Raw genomic sequence first — 13113 nt, forward strand, 5'->3', positions numbered from 1 at the left:
CAGTTATGGGGGTTTTAAGAGTGATCATAAACCTCACTCTTATCGCCTTGGAAGAAAACCAGAAAGAAATACAATGAAGATTAAAACAGTGCCTGCATGTGAACCTGGATTCAAAGATAAGGCTTGGGCCAAGAGGCAAAAAACAAGAAGTCTTTCTCACATTTCTCTCATCATGTAGACCTAAGGAACTGCACACATATGAAGGCCATGAGGAAACCGTCTGTGCAGGGCAGACTGTTACCCAGCCAGTGGCAGGCAGGAGTGTGGACTGCCTCGCACAAATAGAACCCAAGAACAGGAAACAGGGGGAGACCATGTATGGGAGACATGTGAGCATGTTGGCCCCACCTGATAGAGAAGCATGAATGTGGGAGAGGGTGTTAGACTTCTCCAGCTCTCCAGTGAAAGAAATCATGCCTTTTTCCATAAGGGGATGAAGCCAAGAGGAAGAGAGAAAGATCAGAAGTGTTTCTGCAATACTATTCCCAATTGGTGAATATAGTAGGAATGGCCTCCCCTGTACCCAAACAGAAGCAGCAGAAATAAGCATCCCATGCCAATAGGTCTTGAAGGATGAAGAGAGATTCAACAGGTAGATGAAAGGAATCATTCCATATAAAGGGAAAGGCAAGGCAAAATAGGATGGTTTCACTGTACGAAGTGCCCTGGGAAAAAGGTGAGAATAGAGTCTCTTGACATTTATCAAGAATTTCTAACTAAAGGTGGTTGATACCCCTAAATAAATGTATTTCTATTCCTCCAAGTCTAGATCTAAAAACAGCATAGAAGGGCTCTACTCCACGAGTTTGTAGTTTTCCTATTTGGGGATCACTAAGCCTTTTGAATCTGTGGGTTAATGTCTTTCAGTTATAATCTCCTTAAATATTGCTTCTATCCATTCCCCCTTCCTGCTGTCTCTGAGACTCTAGTTATCCCATGTCTCGTACACTGTTATTGTTTACTTTTCCATTTTTTCTCTACATTTGTTTTGAATATTTTTTAATAACCTGCCTTCTAGTTACTTAGTAAACTACATGCACAATCTGTCATTGAACAAATTTACTGAATGCTTATTTTTAGATATTATACTTTAGAAGGTCCATTTGGGGACTCCCTGAGCCTTTTAGATATTATACTTTTCTAGAAGGTCCATTTGGGGAGTCTCTGAGCCTACTCTGACTCGAGACACTACCCAAGGAAAAAAAAATGAATTGGAAAAAAGAGAATATCCATTCGATTCTTATTTTTACAGAGTTCATTCCAAATATCTGGTAAAATTATCTATTCTGTCATCTATTTTGTGCATCTTTTTTCTATTTTCTTGAATATATTAATCATAGTTATTTAGAAGCTCTTATCTGTTAACTGCAATATCTCTCCCATCTGTGAGTCTATTTCTATTGTCTAGTTTTTTTAACTTAGTTATCTATGACATGATCTGGTTCTTTACATGTTTAGAAATTTCTTATTTTATGCCAGCCATTTGGCTTAAAGACCTAAAGGCTCCAGATGGTGCTACCTTCCTCCTTTTCTCTGTTAGGCACATCTGATGAGAGACAAAACTGAACTGGGGCTTTGATACAATTTAGTAAGAGTTTTGGTAAGACTCAGCCTACCTCATTTACCCCTGTTCCTAGGATGTGATCTTCCTGGGTTATGAATTGAGAACCTGGCAAGTGCTTGTGTCCTTAGCCCTAAAAGACTACAAAAGATTCTGTTCTGCCTTTCAGGGGTTTTATTTTATTATTTATTTATTTAGAGACAGAGTTTTGCTCTTGATGCCCAGGCTGGAGTGCAATGGCAGGATCTCGGTGCACCACAACCTCTGCCTCCTGGGTTCAAGTGATTCTCTTGCTTCAGCCTCCTGAGTAGCTGGGAGTACAGGCATGCACCACCACGCCCAGCTAATTTTGTATTTTTAGTAGAGACGGGATTTCTCCATGTTGGTCAGGCTGGTCTTGAACTCCCGACCTCAGGTGATCTGCCTGCCTTGCCCTCAGCCTCCCAAAGGGCTGGGATTACAGGCGTGAGCCACCGCACCCACCTCAGGGGTTTTAAAGCTTAGGTTTTTAGCCTCCCACAGATTCAAATTTTGGCACATTTCTTGAGAGGGAGCATGACTATCTGTTTGAGGCCTGTCTAGTCTTCAATGGTATCACCCTAGTCTCTCCTAAATATTATAATCTCTCTGTCTTCCAGCAACCGGCTTAGCGGCAAGCCTGGATTCTTACACTGTAGCAGCTCCCAGAATTAGCTCCCAGGTAAAAGGGCTGGTAGAATCTGTGTCAACATACCAAGCATCCTATAGTTTTCATCTGTTGCCTTTTTGTTTTCAGTTCAACTCCACCTGGTCATTTTCATTTCTTAAACACCTCCAGATCATAGGATATTTCACTCTACATTTTAAAATGTGCAGGGCGGGTACAGTGGCTCAAGGCCAGGTACAGTGGCTCATGCCTGTAATCCCAGCACTTTGGGAGGCCGAGGAGGGTGGATCACTTGAGGTCAGGAGTTCAAGACCAGCCTGGCCAACATGGTGAAACCCCGTCTCTACTAAAAAATACAAAAAGTTAGCCAGGCATGATGGCGGATGCCTGTAATCCCAGCTACTCAGGAGGCTAAGGTAGGAGAATCACTTGAACGCAGGAGATGGAGGCTGCAGTGAGCCGAGATTGTGCCACTGCCCTCTAGCCTGGGCAACAGAGCAAGACTCTGTCTCAAAAAAAAAACCAAACCAAAATAAAATAAAATAATAAAACTTGCTATGTGACTCTTTATGGCCAGGCACCATGGTTCATGCCTGTAATCCCAGCCCTTTGGGAGGCCAGGGTGGGCAGATCACCTGAGGTCAAGAGTTCGAGACCAGCCTGGCCATCATGGTGATACCCCATCTCTACTGAAATACAAAAATTAGACGGGCATGGTGGCATGCTCCTGTAATCCCAGCTATTCAGGAGGCTGAGGCAGGAGAATCACTTGAGCCCAGGAGGCGGAGGTTGCAGTGAGCTGAGATCACGCCACTGTACTCCAGCCTGGGAGACAGAGCGAGACTTTGTCTCAAGAAAAAAAATATGCTACCTGACTCTTTAATCCCCCAGACAGCCTCAGAATTCAGAAAATGTTTCATGGGGGAACCTAGACATGTATTTGAGGCTCTGAAAATCCCTGCTTTGGGTAGCCCAACCCAACAGGACCACTGAGACTTTTGCTGATTTTACTGTATACCCCATACCCACAGAAGCAGGTGGCCTCTGCTGGAGTCAAGCTCTGATCCTTAGCCCAGCCCAGAATCAGAGAATCCCTTAGGGGGAAATAACTGGTAGGCAGTGTCTACTCATCTCCGGACAGTTCTTCCCTTTCTGAAAATTTAGTCCATTTATCCTTGTATTATAACTTCTGTAACTCTCTGGTGCCATTAAAAATATGACCTTTGTAATGCATCCGCTTTTTAAACTTTTTCTCAATGGAAGAGTTGGCCTTCCATGACCTATCCAAAAGCATCTGGATTCACAGGTTTGGCTATGCCCATGGCTAAACCACTGCCCACCCCCAAAATATATACACACGCTGTATTCCCTCACTTTGCTATATTTTCCCTCGCTGGATTCTTCACTTATATAAATATTGATGGCACGCCCTGATCATCCAGTTTTTGCCACTCCCCTCACCCAGTTCTCTACTAAGAATCTGTGCTCCAGTGGGGATGGGCATTCAAGAGCTGGATCCCCCTGTGTCTGGTGGGACAGGGTTCACTGCCTGTGCTGCAGAACTGGAAGGCCTCTGTCACCCTGAACATGCCAAGTGTACCCGCCTGCCTGAAGGGGGTGGGGTTCATGGCTTTAGAACTGGAATAGGAAAAGTTTTTTGTTTTTAGCCAGACTATTTAGGAAAAGATTTAAGTAAAGAGTTGGCCAGGCATGGTGGCTCACACCTGCAATCCCAACACTTTGGGAGGCCAAAGAAAGAGGATCACTTGAGCCCAGGAGTTGGAGACCAGCCTGGGCAACATAAGGAGACAATATCCCTACAAAAAGAAATTTTGTTTTAGCTAGCCAGGCATGGTGGTGCACACCTGTGATCCCAGCTAGGGAGGCTTGAGGCTGGGAGGTTGAAGCTGAAGCAAGGCATGATCACACCACCGTTATCTAGCCTGGATGACGGAGCGAGACCCTGTCTCAAAAAAACAAACAACAAAAAAGATTTAAGCAAAGACTCATGGTTCAAATTTTGGCCCTTGTGTCTCAAATGAATGAGAAGGTTTGAGTGAAATATATATATATATATATTTTTTTTTTTGAGATAGGGTCTCACTTTGTCACCAAGGCTGGAGTGCAGTAGCATGATCTCAGCTCACTACAACCTCCGCCTCCCAAGCTCAAGCAGTCGTACCACCTTAGCCTCCCATGTAGCTGGGATGACAGGTGTGCACTACCACACCCGGCTAATTTTTTGTGTTTTTGGTAGAGACAAGGTTTCACCACGTTGCTCAGGCTGATCTCGAACTCCTGAGCTCAGGTGATCCACCCACCTCGGCCTCCCGAAGTGCTGGGATTACAGGTGTGAGCCGCTGCCCCTGGCCTGAAATATTTTTTTAATGGGAGATTTCAATTCATCTCTCCCCCCCAAAAAAATCTAGATTTCTGTTGTTTCTTTACCAAGTGGTCCAGTAAGCAGGCTCTGTTTCACATGGCAGCATTCAGCTGCAGATGCCACTCTAGGTGGGACATGCCCTCTCCAGAGGGGCCTGGGGCAAGGCAGGTGAGGGACCCAGGTGCTAAATGCCTGTGGTCTTGCTCTCAAAGCCATGCAAGCACATCGTGGGCTTTTGCACCTCCAGGAGCGAACGCCTCCTACAAGTTCACGCAGCGGCCTCCCTCCAGGCCCAGCTCTGCTCTCCAGTGTCTCGCCTGTTTAACTCCCATGTGCCTGCAGCCTGCCTGGCCCCTGTGGGCACAGACAAAGCTGAATGAGCGACTCAGGCTCCTGCAAGCCAGAAGTCAACGGTGGCCCCTGGCACACGCCTGCTCCTCTTGTCACAACAGCAGATACAGTAACTCAGAAAAGCTCATTCTGCAAACTTCCTGCTTTCCTTCACTGCTGCTTAAATGTAGTGTTTATATTATAGTAATTAAAAACAACTTCATTATCCAGTGGGAGAGCAATTCTGTGCCCCATTACAGCATTCTGAAACTTCCCTATATGGCTCAAACATGCCTCAAACAAGAAACCAGTTGCTAGGAGACCAGCAGGCAAACTTCAAGAGACGGGTGGTTTCTGCCTTTTCTCTCTGAACTTCTCTATCCAATCCCAGCCCAGGCCAGCCTATCGGTACATATAGAAAAAAGAAAAATAGAAAACACACACACCGCCCCCCATTCCATAACTTCAAAGGAGACTTTGCATGTGTTATTAGGGAAATCACAAAAGTGGTTTTGAACACAGAATAAAATATGATGACAACTTTTAAACTTGTACCCGTTAACTCTGCTGTCTGGCTTCTTTACGACACCAACATGATGTGCTGGTAGAGAAACTTGTATGATGTTGTAAGGGCTTTTTTCCTTTTTCATTTCATGTTCCTTCTTCTGGAAATATGAGGGTGGTAGGTTGGACCACAGAAAGAAACCTAAAAAAAAAATTAAAGAACCAGTAATTATTCTATACTAAAATTTGCAATGTAAAGCATCGACTTGGTTGGTCAGATAGACTGGATCTTTTAAAAGATATGGAAATTTAATTAAATATATAAAACATTAAAATATTCACAAAGAAAATATGCAACACCAGTAAGAGATTATAAAATGTCATGTGCCACAGGCATGTCTAATCTGTTCTTTTAGTGGCAGGCAGTAAACAGGACATTGAGAAATTTAGATTCGGTCTCTAAGTTGACAGAAGTCCCTTAGCATGGCACCGTTGTAAACAGGAACCCTGCCAGCATCCCCGGCTAAGGATCCTGTGATCTTTTCAGCATTTCCTGAAGTTTTCTGTCTGGAATAGGCTGACCCTGCTATTATCCTGGGACCTCTTCTTTATGCCTGAAATAGCCAGAAAGACTGAAGGCTCAGTCCAGCTTGTGAAGACCAAAATGCTTACTCTTTAGCCTGCTATATAAACACCTCTGCTTTAAATCAACACCCAAAGTTGAGATGTTTTTTAGTTCTTCACTGAAAACAAAAATATTTTTTACAATATTTGTAAAACCAATTAAATACATTCACTATTTTTTTTTTTTTTTTTTTTTTTTTTTTTTTTTTTGAGACAGAGTCTCGCTCTGTCGCCCGGGCTGGAGTGCAGTGGCGCAATCTCGGCTCACTGCAAGCTCCGCCTCCCGGGTTCACGCCATTCTCCTGCCTCAGCCTCCGAGTAGCTGGGACTACAGGCGCCCGCCACCGCGCCCGGCTAATTTTTTTGTATTTTTTAGTAGAGACGGGGTTTCACCGTGGTCTCGATCTCCTGACCTCGTGATCCGCCCGCCTCGGCCTCCCAAAGTGCTGGGATTACAAGCGTGAGCCACCGCGCCCGGCCCACATTCACTATTTTCAATGCCCTTGTTTTCTTCTGGTAGTTCAGTGATGTATATGTAATAATGTTAGTGATTCAATGTGTCTTTTGTCTCTAGAATGATCTAGTTGATTTGGATATATTATATGCATGATTTCTTTTCTCACTTTATTACTCATAACTAACAATCTTGTTCTGAATTCTCCATTCTGGAAAGGGACTATTTCTTTAATTTTCAGCCTGTTTCAGCTATTGTAGCATCAAATTTCAAAATTATTTCTAGTAAGTTTTAAGATTATTCCTTGTTTTCTGTAAATATTCTGTAAATAATCTGTGGTTATCATCAAAAACATCACTTACTTAGCTAAACATTGAACACATAATATTATTTCAGGCCTTCACACCTATTTCCTTGTCTTTGTTGAAACCTTTGACCTTGGCTGTTTATCAAGTCTTCCTTTGTCAGTTTAGTAATGGCATGAGTGCTTTTTTGATATGCAAGCCTGCTCACTTTTATTAGTGTTTCCACTTGTTAAAAATGTATGCAGTCAGCCAGGCGCAGTGGCTCATGCCTGTAATCCCAGCACTTTGGGAGGCCAAGGTGTGCGGATCACAAGGTAAGGAGCTCAAGATCATTCTGGCTAACATGGTGAAACCCAGTCTCTACTAAAAATACAAAAAAAAAAAAAAAATAGCTGGGCGTGGTTGCAGGCACCTGTAATCCCAGCTACGTGGGAGGCTAAGGCAGGAGAATTGCTTGAACCCGGGAAGTGGAGGTTGCAGTGAGCTGAGATCGTGCCACTGCACTCCAGCCTGGGTGAAAAAGCGAGACTCCACCTCAAAAAAAAAAAAAAAGGATGCAGTCCATTTCTCTGAAGATTTTCTCTTTCCATTTTTCTTTTCAGAGCTCCACTACCATATTTTCTATTTTTATTATTTTGACTTATTCACATACTATCCAGGACCTAAAAAAATTCAATGCAACTGTATTCTGAATGCATACCATTTTAAAATGTACTAATCAAAAACATGAATTGCCATAAATGTAAAAATTAAAATATTAAAATTATGTTTTCAAAAAATTTTTTTCTCTCGAGTAGTCACACATTTTATTTTATTTATTTGTTTTTAGATGGAGTCTTGCTTTCTCACCCAGGCTGGAGTGCAGTGGCGTGATCTTGGCTCACTGCAACCTCCACCTCCCGGATTAAAGCGATTCTCCCAACTCAGTCTTCAAAGGAGCTGAGATTACAGGCATGTGCCACCACACCCAGCTAATTTTTGTATTTTTAGTAGAGATGAGGTTTCACCATGTTGGCCAGGCTGGTCTCGAACTCCTGATCTCAAATGATCCACCCACCTTGGCCTCCCAAAGTGCTGGGATTATAGGCGTGAGTCATTGTGCCCAGCCACAAATTTTAAATTAAAAGACAGACCTGGCAAGGTGGCTCATATCTGTACTCCCAGCACATTGGGAGGCCGAGGTGGGAGGATCACTTGAGTCCAGGAGTTCAAGACCAGCCTAGACAACATGGTGAGACCCTGCCTCTATTATTTAAAATAAAAAAAATTTCAAAAGATTTTTTAATGAAAATAAAAGACAAAATTTAAGTAACATAAAGTAAATCAAGCTTTTTTAAAAGCTGAAATTTTTATTTAATATTTTGAATTTAGATTAAATCTTAAACATTTTTATAAAAATAGCACTAAATTCTAGTGGTCATTTTCTATAGAGTTAACAATATAAAGAATCGACATTTCACTTCAAACATGTTACCTCTAGCCTTTACATACACATATTTAAGAGGAATACATATTGTTTAATATCACAAAGCGCCCTTCGGCCACCATGCGTACCTGTTGTGCATATCAAAGAACTGAAACCATGAATTAGAACACAAAGAGAAGCAAGAGAAAGGACGCAGCACTGTTGAGAAGCAACACTTTGTTGTGCTTTGATGCTAGAAGAAAGTATTTGACAAGTGAATTAATCTGTCTTCCCTCCGCCCTAGGCACTTCTAATGCTTAAATCCTTTCCACGCTTCTGAGCAGAAGAGCCTGTAAACTTTCAAGCGGCTCTGTCACAGCCACCTTTTGTTTGGAAGACTCAGGGTGAAAGATAAGAAAGGCAATTTCAGGCCAGGCTTTGTGGCCCATGCCTGTAATCCCAGCACTTTGGGAGGCCAAGACAGTCGGATCTCTTAAGACCAGGAGTCAAGACCAGCTTGGCCAACATGATGAAACCCCATTTCCACTAAAAATACAAAAATTAGCCAGGTGTGGTAGCACGTGCCTGTAGTCCTAGCTACTTGTGGGGCTGAGGCAGGAGGATCAATTGAGCCTAGGAAGTCGAGGCTGCAGTGAATCGTGATTGTGCCACTGCACTCCAGCCTGGGTGACAGAGTGAGACCCTTTCTCTCAAAAAAGGAAAAAAAAATAAAAAAGGCAATTTCTCTGAGGCCTGAACAGTGTTCCTGAGGAAAGTATCTGTTTAGGGTTACAGGTGACCCTGTGCCAGCTCTAGGGGCCACATCTGAGTGACAGAAGCGCTAGGCGTTCTTTCACACATTGTGCACCCTGGGGATATGCGGGCCCCATAAGAGGGACACGGTGCCCCTCTTGTCCAGGTTCAAGGGTGGCAGTGTGAGGGCCCATTTCTCTGGGATGAGGCTGCCTAGGGCTGGGCTCGGGAGGCAGGAAGACTAGAATGGAATGTGAGAACTTCCCACGCTCAGAAAGGGTACCGGTGTCTCCAGGTTCTGAGCAGTCCCAGCCATGTGGCAGGGCCTCAAGGGAATATCCGCTTGAACTCAGCAGGGGAGGCAGGCCCAGCCTGTGAAGTGACCTCCGCGCCCTGGCTCAACAGGAGGGCATTGAGGACCAGGGGGGTGAGGACGAGGGGTCCGTAAACCAGCCAGTGGCAACCAGAAATCAGAGGCCTCTCCTGCCCGCACCCCAAGACTTTGATAGGACCCCGAAAGGGAAGGAGCGAGCCTCTGTCATGGAAAGAATTGTATTCCAGCCTCGCCAGACTAGATTTGACTTGAAGCAGGAAGAAAGAAATGTGACATTTCTCACCTCATTTTGTTCAATAAAATCAGAATCCACCAAGGAAGTAACTTTGGTTGAGTCGTGGCACGTTTCTCCAGCTCTTCTCTCCTCCACCCCTGGAAGCGAGGGGAGCCCATGGTCTGGGGAAGGGCAGACGTCGGGGCCTTCCCTACCGGACAGCACTGCCGCTTCTGCAACCTGCCTTCCTGCTTCTGGGGTCTGTCCTTGCCGGAGGCCCCAGCAGCCTGGCCTCGCATCAGGTCGCCTGAGGGCCTCTCAGGTGTTGGTGGAGGGAGGTCATCTGGGTGGGAGAAGTTTTGCCATCAGCCTGAGGAGAGGACAGTGGGAATTCTGGGCAGAAAACAATGCGAACCATCAACAGAATTTTTTTTTTTTTTTTTTTTTTTTTTTTTTTTTGAGACGGAGTCTCACTTTGTCGTCCAGGCTAGAGTGCGGTGGTGCAATCTCAGCTCACTGCAACCTCCGCCTTCTGGGTTCAAACAATTCTCCTGCCTCAACCTCCCAGGTAGCTAGGATTACAGGCGCCCACCACCACGCCAGGCTAATTTTTGTATTTTAGTAGAGAGAGAGTTTCGCCATGTTGGCCAGGCTGGTCTTGAACTCCTGACCTCAAGTGATTCACCCGCCTTGGCCTCCAAAGTGCTGGGATTACAAGCGTGAGACACCGCCCCCAGCAACAGAAGTTATTTTCTCCGCCTGGCCTTCCAGGTTCAAGCAAAGCCAGTGTCATTTGCCCAGGCCTCTCAGGATCCCTTTTGCTTCCAGAGACTCCCTCATTACTCCCCACCCCGGGTACCCAGAAAAGTCCTTGAAAGAAATTGTTCTCCTCCTCCCCACGGGTGGGGGGCACCACTTGGCCAATGAATGGTTACTCCCAACCTTACCCATGAGCTCAGACACTGACAAGGCTGCAAGTCCTGCTCAAATCGAAATAGGAGCTATCAAATCCCGGGAGAGCCCCTGGCTCTGAGCCCAGTCTTCTTGCCTTCACGATTTCTCTTGGCACAGAATCAGCCGGGAAACGCGCTCTTTCACTTGAACGCAAGTGAGGACTCGGACAGCAGAGGGAGCCAGCAGCCCGCGGTTGGCGCTGAGGCCCGGCTTCTGAAATCCCATCTGTTCCCAGAGCTTGTTGGCGCCCCCCGTGCAAGTTGGGGCACACAGAAAATACAAGTTTTCTTAAATGAATGCCTCCCAAGGGATCAGAAACAGGGCCCGCTGGGGTTTTCTCACAAATTCGTAACCTGCGTGGCTCTCCCGTGCCAATTAAATAATCAGGAGGAAATACCGCGTTTGTCTATTAAAGCCTGGTGTTGCTTCTCAGAGACTCACGGTGTAATATCAGAGGGAATTTACCTTCCATTGGGATTCTTTTGCCATAAACAATTCCTCCTCTTCGCGGGAACTTGCATGTCGCCTCTTCCCCTCGGCCCTCAGAACGGTTACTCTGTGGGCACGCAGGAAAAGGTATGGGGGTCTCTGTGCTGATCGCCCCAAGTGCCTCGTCTATAGGCAGACATTTGGATAAGCTAATCAGTTCCTTAACCAACTATCTGATATCTGATTTTTAAAAAGCCTTTCATAAAGTACTTTGTGCTACAGTAATATTTCCAAAGAGGAGCTGAACCCATTTATTGCAATGAACTAACACCTCGGATGCAATGCTGCTTTTCACCCAGCAACCCACGGCCAGGCCAGGCTAGGCTTTCTTATTCCTGTTCTTCCGCTGAGGAGTCAGAATTATTTGCACCTCCTGCTCGTGTTCTCCACAGATTTCGTGGGGGCAGGTGCTGTGGGTTTCTGGAGATGAGCACTAACAGCTGTGCCACTCGAGACTTCGAGGAACGCCCAGTCTCCCTCCTGCGTTCTCCACTGCGGTATCTGGTTAGTTTTCAAGGCCTGGTGCAGCCTGCACACGTATCTTCTCTGTGGCACCGCAGAGGTCTCAGCCGCAGAACTTTCAAGTGGACGCCAGGAGTCTCCACAGAAGAACGTTGATCACTCAGTGACGAGGGGCGGAGAGATCCACACTGCTGAAGTTTATCAGAGGAGCCGAAGTCTGCCTTTATCTCACTCAGATACTACAGGATGCCTGGGGCTGAAGGATCAGGGAGGGGCAGCGGGGCCAAGAGGGAACCTGGAAGGAGAAGTGAGAGTAGGGGCTTTGGATTAAGCCTGGATTCATAACAGGTGGAATGACACTTCCCAAGGAGGCCTGTTTTGTTTTGTTTTCAAGAGATGGGGTCTCTCTGTGTTGCCCAGGCTAGCACAGTGCTGCAATCATAGCTCACTGCAGCTTTGACCTCCTGGGCTTAAGGGATCCTCCCCCTTCGGCCTCCCAAGTAGCTGGGACTGTGGGACTATCGGTGTGAGCCACTACACCTTGCTAGTTGTTGTTTTTCCCCCCAACCCCCCACCTCACCCCATCCCATAGAGACTGGGGTCTCACTTTGTTGTCCAGGCTGGTCTTGAACTCCTGGCTTCAAGTAATCCACCCTCCTCAGCCTCCCAAAGTGTTGGGATTACAGGCATGAACCACCACACCTGGCCAAGGAGGCTTGTTTAAAATGATGCATCGAGGCCAGGTCATGCCCATAATCCCAACATTTTGGAAGGCCGAGGTGGGTGGATTGCTTGAGCTCAAGAGTTGGAGACCAGCCTGGGCAACATGGCAAAACCCCATCTCTATATTAGCTGGGTGTGGTGGTTAGCACCTCCCAGCTACTTGGGAGGCTGAGGTGGGAGGATCGCTTCAGCCCAGGAAGTCAAGGCTGCAGTGAGCCAAGATTGGCGCCACTGCACTCCAGCTTGGGTGACAGTGAGACCCTGTCTCAAAATAAATAAATAAAATGATGCATCCTGGATGGTGGTGGCAGCAGAGCCTGACCTCAGCCAGTCAGTGTTGTTATCGGGGTCCTCTCAGAGGTGTATGACTCACATTTACGTCCAACAGCACACTTTGTACTAAATGACAGCATCAGCATTGTTCAAACTACTCAACAGACTGAAACAATCGGTCAAATCTGTAAGATGAGATTTAACTGAGGTATGTGTCTTCTTCCCTTCCCGTTTTGAATGGAGAAGAAATGACCCCAAAACACCACAGGTGAAAACACCTTAGGTGTTGGGATCGCCTCTGAGCTCATGTGGGATAGGACGCCAAAAAAAATGGGGTAATCACAGGCTGCAGGCATCCTAAGGATATTGGATCCAGAGTTGGAGGGCCAGTACCAGTGCCGGAATGCCGTGCTCATTTCTGCCTGTCTTTGAAAGGAGCCCAGGAGAGTGGGAGACTGAGGCCAAGGCAGGGAGCAGCAGTGAGAAGCCCAAGATGCTTGGTCCAGGAGAAGAGGCTGGGAGAGGGAGAGGATAAGGCAGCCACCTCCAAACAGGAAAGGCAGCCTCAGGAAAGGAGAAGGGAACCAGACCCTGTAGGCTGGTAGCCACGCTGGCCCAGGGCATTGGAATCCGACAGACCTGTGTTCAAATCCAGCCAAGTGGGTGGGCAATCTCCTTAGCCCTTCTGAGCTGCAGCTT

This window comes from Symphalangus syndactylus, chromosome 8 (genome assembly GCF_028878055.3).
Source record: "Symphalangus syndactylus isolate Jambi chromosome 8, NHGRI_mSymSyn1-v2.1_pri, whole genome shotgun sequence".
Lineage (NCBI taxonomy): Eukaryota > Metazoa > Chordata > Mammalia > Primates > Hylobatidae > Symphalangus > Symphalangus syndactylus.